Genomic DNA, 17,301 nt, shown 5'->3' with positions numbered 1-17,301 from the left:
ATAAATGATTTTTTTGATAAGATTAAGGATAAAAGTATTAAAATATTAGAAATTAATATAATTATAATAGTTAATGTTAATAATAAATTAATTATTTATATTAAATTAAATTAAACTTTTTGATTGGAAGTCAAATATACTAAATATATTATATAAATAAATTAGTTTCCTCATCAATAAATTGAAATATAAAGGAATAATCATACTACATCAACAAAATGTCAATATCATGCTGCTGCTTCAAATCCAAAATGATGATTATTAGAAAAATGGAAATTTAAATGACGGATAAGACAAATAGAAAGGAAAATTGTTCCAATAATTACATGAAGTCCATGAAATCCTGTTGCTACAAAAAAAGTAGAACCATAAATTCTATCTGCAATAGAAAAAGAAGCTTCAAAATATTCATATGCTTGTAGAATAGAAAAATAAATTCCTAATATAATAGTAATAAATAATCCTTGAGTTATTTGAGAAAAATTATTTTCTATAATTGCATGGTGAGCTCAGGTGACTGTAATTCCTGAGGTAATTAAAATAATTGTATTTAATAATGGAATTTGAAAGGGGTTAAATGGGATAATTCTAAAGGGAGGTCATATTGCCCCAATTTCAATATTAGGTGAAAGACTACTATGAAAAAAAGCTCAAAAAAATGAAATAAAGAAAAATACTTCAGAGATAATAAAAAGAATTATTCCTCATCGTAAACCTTTTGATACAAATAAAGTATGTTTACCTTGGAAAGTACCTTCTCGACAAATATCTCGTCATCATTGATATATTGTTAATAAAATAATTATGTAGCCTAAAATTATTAAATTTATGTTAAAATTGTGAAATCATTTAATTATTCCTGTAACTAAAGTTATTACTCCAATGGATCCTGTTAAAGGTCAAGGACTAAAATCTACTAAGTGGTAAGGGTGATTATTGTGTATTGTCATTAATTAGTTTCACTAGAATATAATGTTCTAAGAATAGAAATTACATAAGATTGAATAATTGCAACTGCTGATTCAAGAATTAATAATAAAATTTGAATAAAAATTAGAAAAATTAATATATAGGAAGGTATATTAATTCCAGTATTTCTTAATAATGTAAGAAGAAGATGACCTGCAATTATATTAGCAGTTAGTCGAACTGCTAATGTTCCTGGTCGAATAATATTACTAATTGTTTCAATTAATACTATAAAAGGTATAAGAATACTAGGAGTTCCTTGAGGAATTATGTGAATAAATATATGTTGGTAATTATTAATTCAACCATATAGTATGAATCTTAATCATAATGAAAGGGAGATAGAGAGAGAAATTGTTAAATGACTTGTTCTAGTAAAAATATAAGGAAATAGTCCTAAAAAATTATTAAATAAAATAAAAGAAAATAATGAAATAAAAATAAAAGTTGATCCATTAAATCTATTAGGACCTAATAAAGTTTTAAATTCATTGTGTAATTTATTAAGAATTAAATTTCAAAAAACAAATTTACGATTGGGAATAAATCAAAATGAATATGGAATAATAATTAAACCAATAAAGGTTCTAATTCAATTTAATTGTAGATTAAATAAATTAGTTGAAGGATCAAAAATTGAAAATAAATTACTTATCATTTTCAGTTAAAATTTTTTTTAATATTTTTATTTTGATTATTATTAAAATTATTTTTATTTAAAAAAATATAATAATTTATAATATTAAATAAAATAAAGATACAAATAAAAAAAAAAAAAGATAAAATTCAATTAATGGGTATTATTTGAGGAATAAAAGAATATTACTTTAGTAATAATATAAATTTGACATATTTATGTTATAAATTTAACTAATTCTTTCATTAGAAGTAATTGCTAATTTACTATTAAGTGGTTTAAGAGACCAATACTTGCTTTCAGTCATCTAATGAAGAATAATTATTAATTCAATTAATAAAATTTTTAATAGAAATTCTTTCAATTACAATAGGTATAAATCTATGATTTGATCCACAAATTTCAGAACATTGACCATAAAAAATTCCTGGGCGATTAATATAAAGATTTCCTTGATTGAGTCGACCAGGATTAGCATCAATTTTAACTCCTAGAGAAGGGATAGTTCACGAATGAATTACATCTGTTGCTGTAATTATAATACGAATTTGATTATTTATAGGTAAGACAATACGATTATCAACATCTAATAAACGGAAATTTTTTATTTCTGAATTATTATATTGAATTATATAAGAATCAAATTCAATATTATTAAAGTCAGAGTATTCATAGCTTCAATATCATTGATGGCCAATAGATTTTAAGGTGATTAATGGATTATTAAGTTCATCTAATAGATATAAAAGACGAAGAGAAGGTAAAGCTACAAAAATTAGGGTGATAGCTGGAATGATTGTTCAAATTAGTTCAATTATTTGACCTTCTAGTAAAAATCGATTAATATAATTATTAAAAAATAAGTTAATCATTAAATATCTAACTAAAATAGTAATTATAATTAAAATAACTAAAGTATGATCATGAAAAAAAATAATTTGTTCTATTAGGGGAGATGCTCCATTTTGGAGATTAAAGTTAGATCAGGTTGCCATTTCTAAAAAAAGGATAATCCTTTATAAATGGGGTTTAAATCCATTACATATAATCTGCCATATTAGAAATTTCTTAAAATAGGAAGTTCATTATAAGAATGTTCTGCTGGAGGTAAATTTTGCAGTCATTCAATAGAAGATGATATATTAAGGGAGAATAAAATTATTCGTTTATTAATTATTGATTCTCAAATAATTAATATTATTATTATTATAGATAATAAAGAAATATAAGAGCCAAAAGAGGAAATGATATTTCAAGAAATGAAACTGTCAGGATAATCAGAATATCGACGAGGTATTCCTGCTAATCCTAAAAAATGTTGAGGAAAAAAAGTTAAATTTACTCCAATAAATATTGTAAAAAATTGAATTTTTAAAAGAAAAGGATTAAGGGAAAGACCTGAAAATAAAGGATATCAGTGAATAAATCCTCCTATAATTGCAAATACAGCTCCTATAGATAAGACATAATGAAAATGAGCTACTACATAATAAGTATCATGAAGGGAAACATCAATAGATGAATTTGCTAAAATTACACCAGTTAATCCTCCAACAGTGAAAAGAAAAATAAATCCTAAACTTCATAAAATAGAAGGACTGTAATTAATTTGTGTTCCATGTAAAGTGGCGAGTCAACTGAAAATTTTAATTCCCGTAGGTACGGCAATAATTATTGTGGCTGAGGTAAAGTAAGCTCGAGTATCAATATCTATTCCTACTGTAAATATATGATGAGCTCAAACAATAAATCCTAAAAGGCCAATTGCTATTATAGCATAAATTATTCCTAAACAACCAAAAGTTTCTTTTTTACCTCTTTCTTGAGAAATAATATGAGAAATTATTCCAAATCCAGGTAAAATTAAAATATAAACTTCAGGATGGCCAAAAAATCAAAATAAATGTTGATATAAGATAGGATCTCCTCCTCCAGCAGGATCAAAGAAAGAAGTATTAAGATTACGATCTGTGAGAAGTATAGTAATAGCTCCAGCTAAAACAGGGAGAGATAGAAGTAATAATAAAGCTGTAATACCTACTGCTCATACAAATAAAGGTATTTGATCGAAAGATATGTTATTAACTCGTATATTAATAATTGTTGTAATAAAATTAATTGCTCCTAGAATGGAAGAAATTCCTGCTAAGTGTAAGGAAAAAATAGCTAGATCAACTGATCTGCCTCTATGTGCAATATTAGAAGAAAGAGGGGGGTAAACTGTTCATCCTGTGCCTGCTCCATTTTCAACAATTCTTCTAGAAATTAATAAAGTTAAAGAAGGGGGTAAAAGTCAAAATCTTATATTATTTATTCGAGGAAAGGCTATATCAGGAGCTCCTAATATTAAAGGGACTAATCAATTACCAAATCCTCCGATTATGATTGGTATAACTATAAAAAAAATTATAATAAAAGCATGAGCTGTAACAATAGTATTATAAATTTGATCATCTCCAATTAAAGAGCCAGGATTTCCTAATTCAGTTCGAATTAATAAACTTAAAGAAGTGCCTAAAATTCCAGCTCAAATTCCAAAAATAAAATATAATGTTCCAATATCTTTATGATTAGTAGAATATAGTCATTTTCGCTAATAAAATGGCTGAAATATAAGCGATAAATTGTAAATTTATTTATGAGAAATAATCTCTTTTATTAATTAAGTCTTATAGTCAATAATGATGTAAAATTGCAAATTTTAAGGAGTAATTTTTTTTTTACTAAGGCTTAAAGAATTTCTTTTTTTATAATTTTGAAGATTATTAGTTTATATAACTTAAAACCTTACATAAAAAAAAAAGTTCTTAAGATTATTCCTAGTAAAGAAATTATACTTAGTAAATTAATAATAAATAATGAGTTAATTTTAGAAAAAAATTTAAATCATTTTATTTTTAGATAATTAAATATTAGTGATGAATAAACAATTCGAATATAATAAAATAATAAAATTAAACTTATTATAATAAAAATAAAAGTAATAAAAAAAAGTTGATTATTTAATAAAAAATTAATAATAATTCATTTAGGGAAAAAACCTAAAAATGGTGGTAATCCTCCTAATGATAAAAAATTAATCAGGAAAGAAATTTTAATTAAAGAATTTATGTTAATAATAAATAATTGATTAATAAAGTAAACATTTAAAAAATTAAATAAAAAGCATATAATTCTAATTAAAAATGAATAAAAAATTAAATAAAATATTCATAAGTTTTCTCTAATTATTAAAGCTGCTAATATTCATCCTAAATTATTAATTGATGAAAAAGATATAAGTTTTCGTAAAGATGTTTGGTTAAATCCTCCTAAAGCACCAATAATAGCATTGAGAATTATAATTATAATTAAAAAGTTATAATTTATATAATAAGACAATAAAATTATGGGGGAAATTTTTTGTCAAGTTATAATAATAAAACAATTAAATCATGATAATCCTTCAATAATATTGGGAAATCAAAAATGAAAAGGGGCTGATCCTATTTTTATTAATATAGAAGAATTAATTATAATAGATAAAAAATAATTAATTTCAAATCTTTTAATTATAATTATTTTAATTAAAATTGAAAATAAAAAATTAATAGAAGCAATTGCTTGAGTAAGGAAATATTTTAAAGCTGCTTCAGAAGATAAAAGATTTTTAGAATTAGAAATAAGGGGGATAAATCTAAGTAAATTAATTTCTAGTCCAATTCAACATCCAAGCCAAGAATTAGAAGAAATGGAAATTAAAGTTCTAAAAAATAGAATAAAATAAAAAAATATTTTATTTGAATTAATATTTAGGAAAATTTATAATAGGGGGATTATAAAGAACTAAAAATTCAATTATTAATATTTATATTTTAGTGTAAGAAGCACAATAATTTTTGATATTATTAGATATAGTTTGATTCTATAAAATATAATAAAGGTAGAATTCTACATTATTTATCCTATCAGAATAATCCTTTTTTTCAGGCACTTTATTTTTAAAAAAAAGGAATTACCTTTATATTTGAGGTATGAACCCAAAAGCTTAAATTTAGCTTATTTTTAATTTATTAATTTTTATATTTATAAAAAATTAATGAGCAATGGTTAATAAATTATATTAAGTAAGAAAAATAAATTAAATTTAAAAGGAAATTAATTGTTAAAAAAAAAATAAATTGAATTTATTTATAATTTTTTTTTAATATATATATATATATATATATATATATATATTAAATATTTAATTAATTATTAAATTAAATATTATAATAAATATTTAAATATATTAATATAATTAATAATATAAATAAAAAATTGTATTTTATAAATAATATTATATTAATTTTATATTATTTAATTAATATAAATTGTTTATTTTATAAAATTAATTATTTAATTAATATAGAAGAAAAGAGAAAGAATAATAAATAAAATTTAATAATTTCTAATAAATATTTTAATATAAAAAAAAAAAAAAAAAAATCTATATGTCAAAATTAAATATATAAATAAATTTTTTATGGTTTAAATATTTTAATTTAAATTTGTTTTACATATAAATTTTAGTGTTAATTTTTAATTATTTTAATAATTTTAAAATTAAAATATAGTAGTAATTAAAATTAAAAATTTAAGAAATTAAGATTTAGTATTATTTAATAAATTATTAACAAATTTTGTGCCAGCAGTTGCGGTTATACAAAAAATAATTTAAATTTTATCAGTATATAATTAATATTATTTTAAAGAAAATAAATAATTAATTATTAAGTGAAATTTTAATAAATTAAAATTTTCATTATAAAATATGAATTATTAAATTTTTTCAAAAACTAGGATTAGATACCCTATTATTAAAAATTAAATTTAAAATGCTAAAATAGTATATAATTATTTATAAAAACTTAAATAATTTGGCGGTATTTTAGTTCATTTAGAGGAATCTGTTTATTAATTGATAATCCACGAATAAATTTACTTAATTATTTAATTTTGTATATCGTTGTTAAAAAAATATTTTTTTATAAAAATAATATTTTAAAATTTAAATAAAAATTTAACTCAGATCAAGATGCAGATTATAATTAAGAATATAATGGATTACAATAAGAAATAATTAAATGGATAATATTTTTTAAAAAATATTGGAAGGTGGATTTAAATGTAATTTTATTTAGTTTAATAAAATGATTTTAAATTAAAATATGTACATATTGCCCGTCGCTTTCATTTATAAATTGAAATAAGTCGTAACAAAGTAGAGGTACTGGAAAGTGTTTCTAGAAAGAACAAATTAGAGCTTGAAAAAGTATTTCATTTACATTGAAAAGATATTATATTAATAATTAATTTGAGGGGGAAAAATTAATAAATAAAAAATAATAAAAAAATTTTTAAAATATAGATATTTAATGGGGGTTAAAGTATTTATAAAGAAAAAATTAAAAATTTTATAGTGAATTAGTATTGTAAAATAAATTTTAAATATTTGAAAATTAATCAAAATAAAAGTAAATTTAATTTATTGTATCTTGTGTATCAGAGTTTATTAATAAAATTTTTTATGAAAAAAATTCTCGAATTTAAAAGAGTTAATTAATTATAAAAGTTAATGTTGAATAATTATTTTTAATAATTAATTAGAAATGAAATGTTAATCGTTTTTAAATATATCTAGTTTTTTTAGAAAAAAATTTAATTTAAAATATTTTATTATATAATTTTTATTAATTAAATTTTTATTAAAAAATATTCAATATTTTAAGGGATAAGCTTTAAAATAAAATATTATAATATATAAATTAAATTTATAATTTAAAATTTTAGAATTTATATTGTTAATAAATTATAATTTTTTATAAATAATTTAATTTATTTTAAAATTTAAAATTAAATATTTAATTTTTTATAAAAAAATAATTTATAATTAAATAAAAATTAATTATAATGATAAAATTAGTATATTAAAATGTAGATAATAAATTTATATTTATTAAAAATTAAGTAAAGGAATTAGGCAAAAATTTATATTCACTTGTTTATCAAAAACATGTCTTTTTGAAAATAATATAAAGTCTAATCTGCCCACTGATAAATTATTAAAGGGCTGCAGTATTTTGACTGTACAAAGGTAGCATAATCAATAGTCTCTTAATTGGTGACTTGTATGAAAGATTGGATGAGATATAAACTGTCTCTACTTAATTAATAAAATTTAATTTTTTAATTAAAAAGTTAAAATAATTTTAAAAGACGAGAAGACCCTATAGAGTTTTATAATTTAATTAATTAATTATTAATATATAAATTTTAAAATTAGAATTAATTAAATTATTTTATTGGGGTGATAGAAAAATTAAAATAACTTTTTTTAAAATTTAACATTAATTTATGATTTAATGATCCATTAATAATGATTATAAGAAAAAATTACCTTAGGGATAACAGCGTAATTTTTTTTTTTAGTTCTTATAAGAAAAAAAGTTTGCGACCTCGATGTTGGATTAAGATAAAATTTAAATGCAAAAGTTTAAAATTTTTGATCTGTTCGATCATTAAAATCTTACATGATCTGAGTTCAAACCGGTGTGAGCCAGGTTGGTTTCTATCTTTAGAAAAATATAATATTTTAGTACGAAAGGATCAAATATTAAAAATAATTTTTATAAAATGAATGTTATTAATAAATTAATAACTATTTTGGCAGAAAAAATGTAATGATTTTAGAAGTCATGAATATATAATTATTTATATATATAGTAAATGATACTAAAAGATATAATATTATTTATTATTGGAATATTAATTATAATTATTGGTGTTTTAGTAGGGGTTGCTTTTTTAACTTTATTAGAACGTAAAGTTTTAGGTTATATTCAAATTCGAAAAGGACCTAATAAAGTTGGTTTTATAGGAATTTTACAGCCTTTTTCTGATGCTATTAAATTATTTACTAAGGAGCATACTTTTCCTAATTATTCTAATTATATATCTTATTATTTTTCTCCTGTTATTAGATTTATTATTTCTTTAATATTATGAATATTAATTCCTTATTATTTTAATATAATTAGATTTAATTTAGGAATTTTATTTTTTTTATGTTGTACTAGTTTAGGAGTTTATACTGTTATGGTTGCTGGATGATCTTCTAATTCTAATTATGCTTTATTGGGAGGTTTACGAGCAGTTGCTCAAACTATTTCTTATGAAGTTAGATTAGCTTTAATTATATTATCAAGAATTATTTTAATTATAGATTTTAATTTAATATTATTTTTTTTTTACCAAGAAATAATTTGATTTTTATTTTTAATAATTCCTTTAAGATTATGTTGAATATCGTCAAGATTAGCTGAAACTAATCGAACTCCTTTTGATTTTGCTGAAGGGGAAAGAGAATTAGTATCAGGGTTTAATATTGAGTATAGAAGAGGGGGATTTGCTTTAATTTTTTTAGCAGAATATTCTAGAATTTTATTCATAAGATTATTATTTATTTTAATATATATAGGAGGTTATAGGCTTAGATTAATTTTTTATTTAAAATTAGTTTTTATTTCTTTTTTATTTATTTGAGTGCGGGGAACTTTACCTCGATATCGTTATGATAAATTAATATATTTATCTTGAAAAGGGTATTTACCTATTTCATTAAATTTTTTATTATTTTTTATTGGGGTAAAAATTTTTTTAAATTAAATAATATTTTTAGTATAAATTAATAGAATAAGTATTCTTTCTTAAGTTTTCAAAACAAATGCTTATACAAGCTCATTAATTTAAGTATTAATTAAAAATTAAGTTATCTCAAAATTTATTAATAATAGGATTAATAATAAAATAAGAAAAGTATATAATAGTTAATAATTGGCCAGTAATAATGTAAGGGTCTTCAACTGGTCGTGCTCCAATTCAAGTTAATAAAAAAATAGTAATAATTATAATTCAGAAAATAATTTGGTTAATAGGATAGAATTGAATTCCTTGTATTTTTTTATTAAATGTAAATGGTAAGATAATTAAAATTAAGATAGATATAACTAAAGCAATTACTCCTCCTAATTTATTAGGAATAGATCGTAAAATTGCATAAGCGAATAAGAAATATCATTCAGGTTGAATATGGATAGGAGTTACTAATGGATTAGCAGGAATAAAATTATCTGGATCTCCCAATAAATAAGGATTAGTTAAAGTTAAAAGAGTTAATAATAAAATTAAAATAATGAATCCAATTAAATCCTTAAATGTAAAAAATGGGTGAAAAGGAATTTTATCTAAATTACTATTAATTCCTAATGGATTATTAGATCCTGTTTGATGTAAGAATAAAAGGTGAATTATTGTTAATATAAGAATAATAAAAGGAAATAAAAAATGGAAAGAATAAAATCGAGTTAGAGTAGCATTATCTACAGCAAATCCTCCTCAAATTCAATTTACTAATATAGTTCCTAAATAAGGAATAGCTGAAAGAAGATTTGTAATAACAGTAGCTCCTCAAAAAGATATTTGTCCTCATGGTAAAACATATCCTATAAATGCAGTTGCCATTAGAACAAATAAAATAATAACTCCAATTATTCAAGTAAATTTTAAATTGAAAGATTCATAATAAATTCCTCGTCCAATATGTAAATAAATACAAATAAAAAAAAAAGAAGCTCCATTGGCATGTAATGTTCGAATTAATCAACCATAATTTACATTTCGACAAATATAATTAACACTATAAAATGCTATTTCAATATTTGCTGTATAATATATAGTTAAAAATAAACCTGTTAAAATTTGAATAATAAGACATAAAGCTAAAAGAGATCCAAAATTTCATCAAATGGAAATATTAGAAGGAGAAGGAAGATCAATTAATGAACTGTTAATAATTTTAAGTAAAGGATGGGTTTTTCGTAAGGTTGAAAATTTATTTATCATTAGAAATTAGATGAACGAAGTGGGCCGAAAAAAATATTTGTAATTTTTACTACTGCTACGAGTGCAATAAATAAATAAATAATTATTATTGTTATTAAAAAATATGTTTGATTATTATATAATTTAGATAAATTAATTTTATTTTCATTATTAAAAAAAATATAAGGATTAAGAATATCATTTATTTCATAATTGAAGAAGAAATTAAGTCAATTTATATTATATATATATTATTGAAATAAAGAAAATAATAATAGAAAAAAATAGAAAAATATTTTTTAAATAAATATTAATATTAAATATTTCATTGGAGGCAATTCTAGAAACATAAATAAATAAAACTAATAATCCTCCTAAAAATACTAGGAATAAAATATAGGAAAATCAATAAGTATTTAATAATATGCCAGATAGTATACAAGTAAGTAAAGTTTGAATAAGAATTATTAATCCTATTGATAAAGGATGATTTAAAAATAATATAATAAAAGAAAATAATATAATTATTAATGAAATAAAAATTTTAATGATATCAAAGAATATTTTAATAAAAATAATAATTTTGGAGATTATAGATAAAGAAATTCTTTTTCTTTGAAGTTTTTAAAGAAAAAGACTTATTTTTGATTTACAAGACCAATGTTTTATTTAAACTATAAAAACTACTAATGATAATAAATATGATAATAGTTATTTTAATTATATTTATTTTTGGGAATATAATTTTTGCCTCTAAACATAAACATTTATTAATTGTTTTATTAAGTTTAGAATTTATTGTTTTAAGAATTTTTTTTTTTTTTGTTATTACTTTTAATAATATAGAAAATGATACTTATATAATAATAGTTTTTTTATTATTTTCAGTATGTGAAGGAGCTTTAGGTTTATCAATTTTAGTTTCTATAATTCGTACTCATGGTAATGATTATTTTCAAAGATTTAATTTATTATAAAATGATAAAATTTTTATTTATAATAATTTTTATAATTCCTTTATGTTTTTTAAAAAATATATTTTGAATGGTTCAAATAATAATAATAGTGATTATATTTTTATTTATAAATTTAAGTATTAATATTTATAATTTTAGAAATTTAAGATATATAATAGGTTGTGATTTAATTTCATATGGGTTAATTTTATTAAGAATTTGAATTTGCTTATTGATAATTATAGCAAGAGAAAATTTGAATAAAATAAAATTTTACTCAAATTTTTTTTTATTTAATGTTTTAATTTTATTAATTATATTATATTTAATTTTTAGTGTAATAAATTTATTTTTATTTTATTTATTTTTCGAAAGAAGATTAATTCCTACTTTATTATTAATTATTGGATGGGGTTATCAACCTGAACGAATTCAGGCAGGAGCTTATTTATTATTTTATACTTTATTTGTTTCTTTACCTATATTAATAGGAATTTTTTTTATTTTTCATAACTTAAATTATATAATTATATATTTTTATAAATTTTTTAGAATAGATTATTTTTTATTATATTTATCAATAATTTTGGCTTTTTTAGTAAAGATACCTATATATTTTGTTCATTTATGACTTCCTAAGGCTCATGTAGAGGCTCCGGTTTCAGGTTCAATAATTTTAGCTGGAATTATGTTAAAATTAGGAGGTTATGGACTTTTACGAATTATAATTCTTTTTCAAAAAATTGGAATAAAATTTAATTTTATTTGAGTAGTTATTAGATTATTAGGTGGTTTATTTATTAGATTAAATTGTTTTTGTCAAGTTGATATGAAATCTTTAATTGCTTATTCGTCAGTAGCCCATATAAGATTAGTGATTTGTGGTATTATAACTATAAATTACTGAGGTTATGTAGGTTCTTATATTATAATAATTGGTCATGGTTTATGTTCTTCAGGAATATTTTGTTTAGCTAATATTAATTATGAACGTTTACAAAGACGAAGATTATATATTAATAAGGGGATAATAAATTTTATACCTTCGATAAGATTGTGGTGATTTTTATTAATATCCTCAAATATAGCAGCTCCACCTTCAATAAATTTAATGGGAGAGATTAGATTAATTAATAGAGTAGTAGGATGATCTTGATTATCAATAATTACTTTGATTATGATTTCTTTTTTTAGAGCTGGTTATAGATTATATTTATATTCTTATACACAACATGGAAAATATAATTTAGGAATTTATAGATTTTATACAGGGGTATCACGGGAATATTTAATATTAATATTACATTGATTACCTCTTAATGTTTTAGTTTTAAAAATTGATTATTTTTTTATTTGATTTTATTTAAATAATTTAAATATAAAATATTGATTTGTGGAGTCAAAAATATGAAATTTCATTTTAAATCATTAAAAGATATTCTATTTGTTTTATTAGATTTTTTTTTTTATTTTTTTTTAGAATAATAAGTTTTTTTTTTATAATATATTTTATTATGGAGAATTTAACTTTATTTTTAGAGTGGGAAATTATTTCTTTTAGGTCTATAAGAGTAGTAATGTCTATTTTATTGGATTGAATATCTTTATTATTTTTAATATTTGTTTTAATAATTTCTTCTTCTGTAATTTATTATAGAGGAAGATATATACATTCAGAGTTAAATTTAAATCGATTTATTATTTTAGTTTTATTATTTGTATTATCGATAGTTTTATTGATTATTAGACCTAATATAATTAGAATTTTTTTAGGATGAGATGGGTTAGGTTTAGTTTCATATTGTTTGGTAATTTATTATCAAAATATTAAGTCTTATAATGCAGGAATATTAACTGCTTTATCTAATCGTATTGGAGATGTAATAATTTTAATGGTTATTGCTTGAATAATAAATTATGGTAGATGAAATTATATTTTTTATTTAAATTTTATAAATAATGATTTTATAATAAAATTTATTAGATTTTTATTAATTATTGCAGCTATAACAAAGAGAGCTCAGATTCCTTTTAGATCTTGATTACCTGCAGCAATAGCAGCTCCTACTCCAGTATCGGCTTTAGTTCATTCTTCTACTTTAGTTACTGCTGGCGTTTATTTATTAATTCGATTTAATATGATGTTAGTTGATATAATTTTTTTAAAGTTTTTATTAGTTTTATCAGGGTTAACTATATTTATGGCTGGTATTTCTGCTAATTATGAATTTGATTTAAAAAAAATTATTGCTTTATCTACTTTAAGACAATTAGGATTAATAATAAGAATTTTAAGAATAGGATTAGCTGATTTAGCTTTTTTTCATTTATTAACTCATGCTATGTTTAAGGCTTTATTGTTTATATGTGCGGGTGTTATTATTCATATAATAAATGATATTCAAGATATTCGTTATATAGGAGGAATTAGATTTTATATTCCTTTAACTTCATTATGTTTAAATATTTCTAATTTAGCTTTATGCGGTATTCCTTTTTTAGCTGGATTTTATTCAAAGGATTTAATTTTAGAAATAGTTAGTATAAGAAATTTAAATATATTAATTTTTTTTTTATATTATTTTTCTACTGGTTTAACTATATTTTATACTATTCGTTTATTATTTTATTTAATAATTAATGATTATAATTTATTAGTAGTTTATAATTTATATGATGAGGATTATATAATATTAAAGAGAATATTTATATTATTAGGAATAAGATTAGTAGTAGGAAGAATATTAAGTTGATTAATTTTTAATTATCCTTATATAATTTATTTACCTTTTAATATAAAAATAATAGTAATTTATGTAAGAATATTAGGATTATTAATAGGATATTTAATTAGAAATATAAAAATTTATTCTGTGAATAAATTTTTAATAACTTATAGTTTAAGAAATTTTTTATGTTTAATATGATTTATACCTAATTTATCTACTTATGGTTTAAATTATTATTTTTTAAAATTAGGTCAAAATATTATAAAAAATATTGATATGGGATGAAGAGAAATTTATAGAGGTCAAGGTATATTTGATATTATTAAAAATTATTCTGTTTACTATAATTTTTATCAAATAAATAATTTTAAAATTTATTTATTTAGTTTTATTTTATGAATATTAATTATATATTTAATATTTTTAATTTAATTAATTTAAATAGCTTATAAAAAGAGCATAATATTGAAGATATTAGGGAGATTATTAAATCTTTAAATATTTATAAAAAATTTTTTTTTATTTTTACAATGAAAATGTAATGTTTTAATAATAAACTATATAAATAGAAATATTAATGGTTATTAACCACTATAATTTAAGTTAGTAGCTTAATTTTTATATTTCATAATTTAATTGGAATTTTTTATTCAATAATATCATTAACAGTGATATACCTCTATTTTGGTTTCAATTAATTATTTAAATAAGGAGTTATTAACTCTTTCTTTTAAGTCGAAATTAAATGCAATATTTGCTTCTTATTTAAGATAAATTAAAAATTAATATTTTTTGAATGCAAATCAAATGTTTTTTATAAACTATAATCCTAATTTGTTCAATTAAGTATATTTTGATTTCATTCATGATAAAGTCCAATTAATAATATAATTAAAAAAAAAAATCTAATTTTTATTATTGTAGAAAAATTTACTAAGTTAAAACAATTAATTAAAGGGAAAATTAATGCAATTTCAATATCAAAAATTAAAAAAATTATAGTAATTAAAAAAAAATGAAGAGAAAATGGTATTCGTGCAGAAGATTTGGGATCAAATCCACATTCAAATGGAGAATTTTTTTCTCGATCTATAAATGATTTTTTTGATAAGATTAAGGATAAAAGTATTAAAATATTAGAAATTAATATAATTATAATAGTTAATGTTAATAATAAATTAATTATTTATATTAAATTAAATTAAACTTTTTGATTGGAAGTCAAATATACTAAATATATTATATAAATAAATTAGTTTCCTCATCAATAAATTGAAATATAAAGGAATAATCATACTACATCAACAAAATGTCAATATCATGCTGCTGCTTCAAATCCAAAATGATGATTATTAGAAAAATGGAAATTTAAATGACGGATAAGACAAATAGAAAGGAAAATTGTTCCAATAATTACATGAAGTCCATGAAATCCTGTTGCTACAAAAAAAGTAGAACCATAAATTCTATCTGCAATAGAAAAAGAAGCTTCAAAATATTCATATGCTTGTAGAATAGAAAAATAAATTCCTAATATAATAGTAATAAATAATCCTTGAGTTATTTGAGAAAAATTATTTTCTATAATTGCATGGTGAGCTCAGGTGACTGTAATTCCTGAGGTAATTAAAATAATTGTATTTAATAATGGAATTTGAAAGGGGTTAAATGGGATAATTCTAAAGGGAGGTCATATTGCCCCAATTTCAATATTAGGTGAAAGACTACTATGAAAAAAAGCTCAAAAAAATGAAATAAAGAAAAATACTTCAGAGATAATAAAAAGAATTATTCCTCATCGTAAACCTTTTGATACAAATAAAGTATGTTTACCTTGGAAAGTACCTTCTCGACAAATATCTCGTCATCATTGATATATTGTTAATAAAATAATTATGTAGCCTAAAATTATTAAATTTATGTTAAAATTGTGAAATCATTTAATTATTCCTGTAACTAAAGTTATTACTCCAATGGATCCTGTTAAAGGTCAAGGACTAAAATCTACTAAGTGGTAAGGGTGATTATTGTGTATTGTCATTAATTAGTTTCACTAGAATATAATGTTCTAAGAATAGAAATTACATAAGATTGAATAATTGCAACTGCTGATTCAAGAATTAATAATAAAATTTGAATAAAAATTAGAAAAATTAATATATAGGAAGGTATATTAATTCCAGTATTTCTTAATAATGTAAGAAGAAGATGACCTGCAATTATATTAGCAGTTAGTCGAACTGCTAATGTTCCTGGTCGAATAATATTACTAATTGTTTCAATTAATACTATAAAAGGTATAAGAATACTAGGAGTTCCTTGAGGAATTATGTGAATAAATATATGTTGGTAATTATTAATTCAACCATATAGTATGAATCTTAATCATAATGAAAGGGAGATAGAGAGAGAAATTGTTAAATGACTTGTTCTAGTAAAAATATAAGGAAATAGTCCTAAAAAATTATTAAATAAAATAAAAGAAAATAATGAAATAAAAATAAAAGTTGATCCATTAAATCTATTAGGACCTAATAAAGTTTTAAATTCATTGTGTAATTTATTAAGAATTAAATTTCAAAAAACAAATTTACGATTGGGAATAAATCAAAATGAATATGGAATAATAATTAAACCAATAAAGGTTCTAATTCAATTTAATTGTAGATTAAATAAATTAGTTGAAGGATCAAAAATTGAAAATAAATTACTTATCATTTTCAGTTAAAATTTTTTTTAATATTTTTATTTTGATTATTATTAAAATTATTTTTATTTAAAAAAATATAATAATTTATAATATTAAATAAAATAAAGATACAAATAAAAAAAAAAAAAGATAAAATTCAATTAATGGGTATTATTTGAGGAATAAAAGAATATTACTTTAGTAATAATATAAATTTGACATATTTATGTTATAAATTTAACTAATTCTTTCATTAGAAGTAATTGCTAATTTACTATTAAGTGGTTTAAGAGACCAATACTTGCTTTCAGTCATCTAATGAAGAATAATTATTAATTCAATTAATAAAATTTTTAATAGAAATTCTTTCAATTACAATAGGTATAAATCTATGATTTGATCCACAAATTTCAGAACATT

At 19.8% G+C, this 17,301-nt stretch overlaps 4 pseudogenes; 2 read left to right on the top strand and 2 right to left on the bottom strand.

The window, feature by feature from the left end:
- Nucleotides 1–157: 157 nt before the first annotated feature.
- On the bottom strand, nt 158–1,776 carry LOC137931443 (ATP synthase subunit a-like; annotated as a pseudogene).
- Nucleotides 1,777–6,932: 5,156 nt separating this feature from the next.
- On the top strand, nt 6,933–9,296 carry LOC137931441 (NADH-ubiquinone oxidoreductase chain 1-like; annotated as a pseudogene).
- Nucleotides 9,297–12,292: 2,996 nt separating this feature from the next.
- LOC137931440 (NADH-ubiquinone oxidoreductase chain 5-like) lies at nt 12,293–14,628 on the top strand (annotated as a pseudogene).
- Nucleotides 14,629–15,440: 812 nt separating this feature from the next.
- LOC137931442 (ATP synthase subunit a-like) lies at nt 15,441–17,059 on the bottom strand (annotated as a pseudogene).
- Nucleotides 17,060–17,301: the final 242 nt, after the last annotated feature.

The sequence above is a fragment of the Battus philenor genome, unplaced genomic scaffold (assembly GCF_028537555.1).
Source record: "Battus philenor isolate CCGP_79_NKW_IND1 unplaced genomic scaffold, ilBatPhil1.0.hap1 SCAF_76, whole genome shotgun sequence".
Taxonomy (NCBI): Eukaryota; Metazoa; Arthropoda; class Insecta; order Lepidoptera; family Papilionidae; genus Battus; species Battus philenor.
This window is presented reverse-complemented; position numbering and strand designations above follow the sequence as displayed.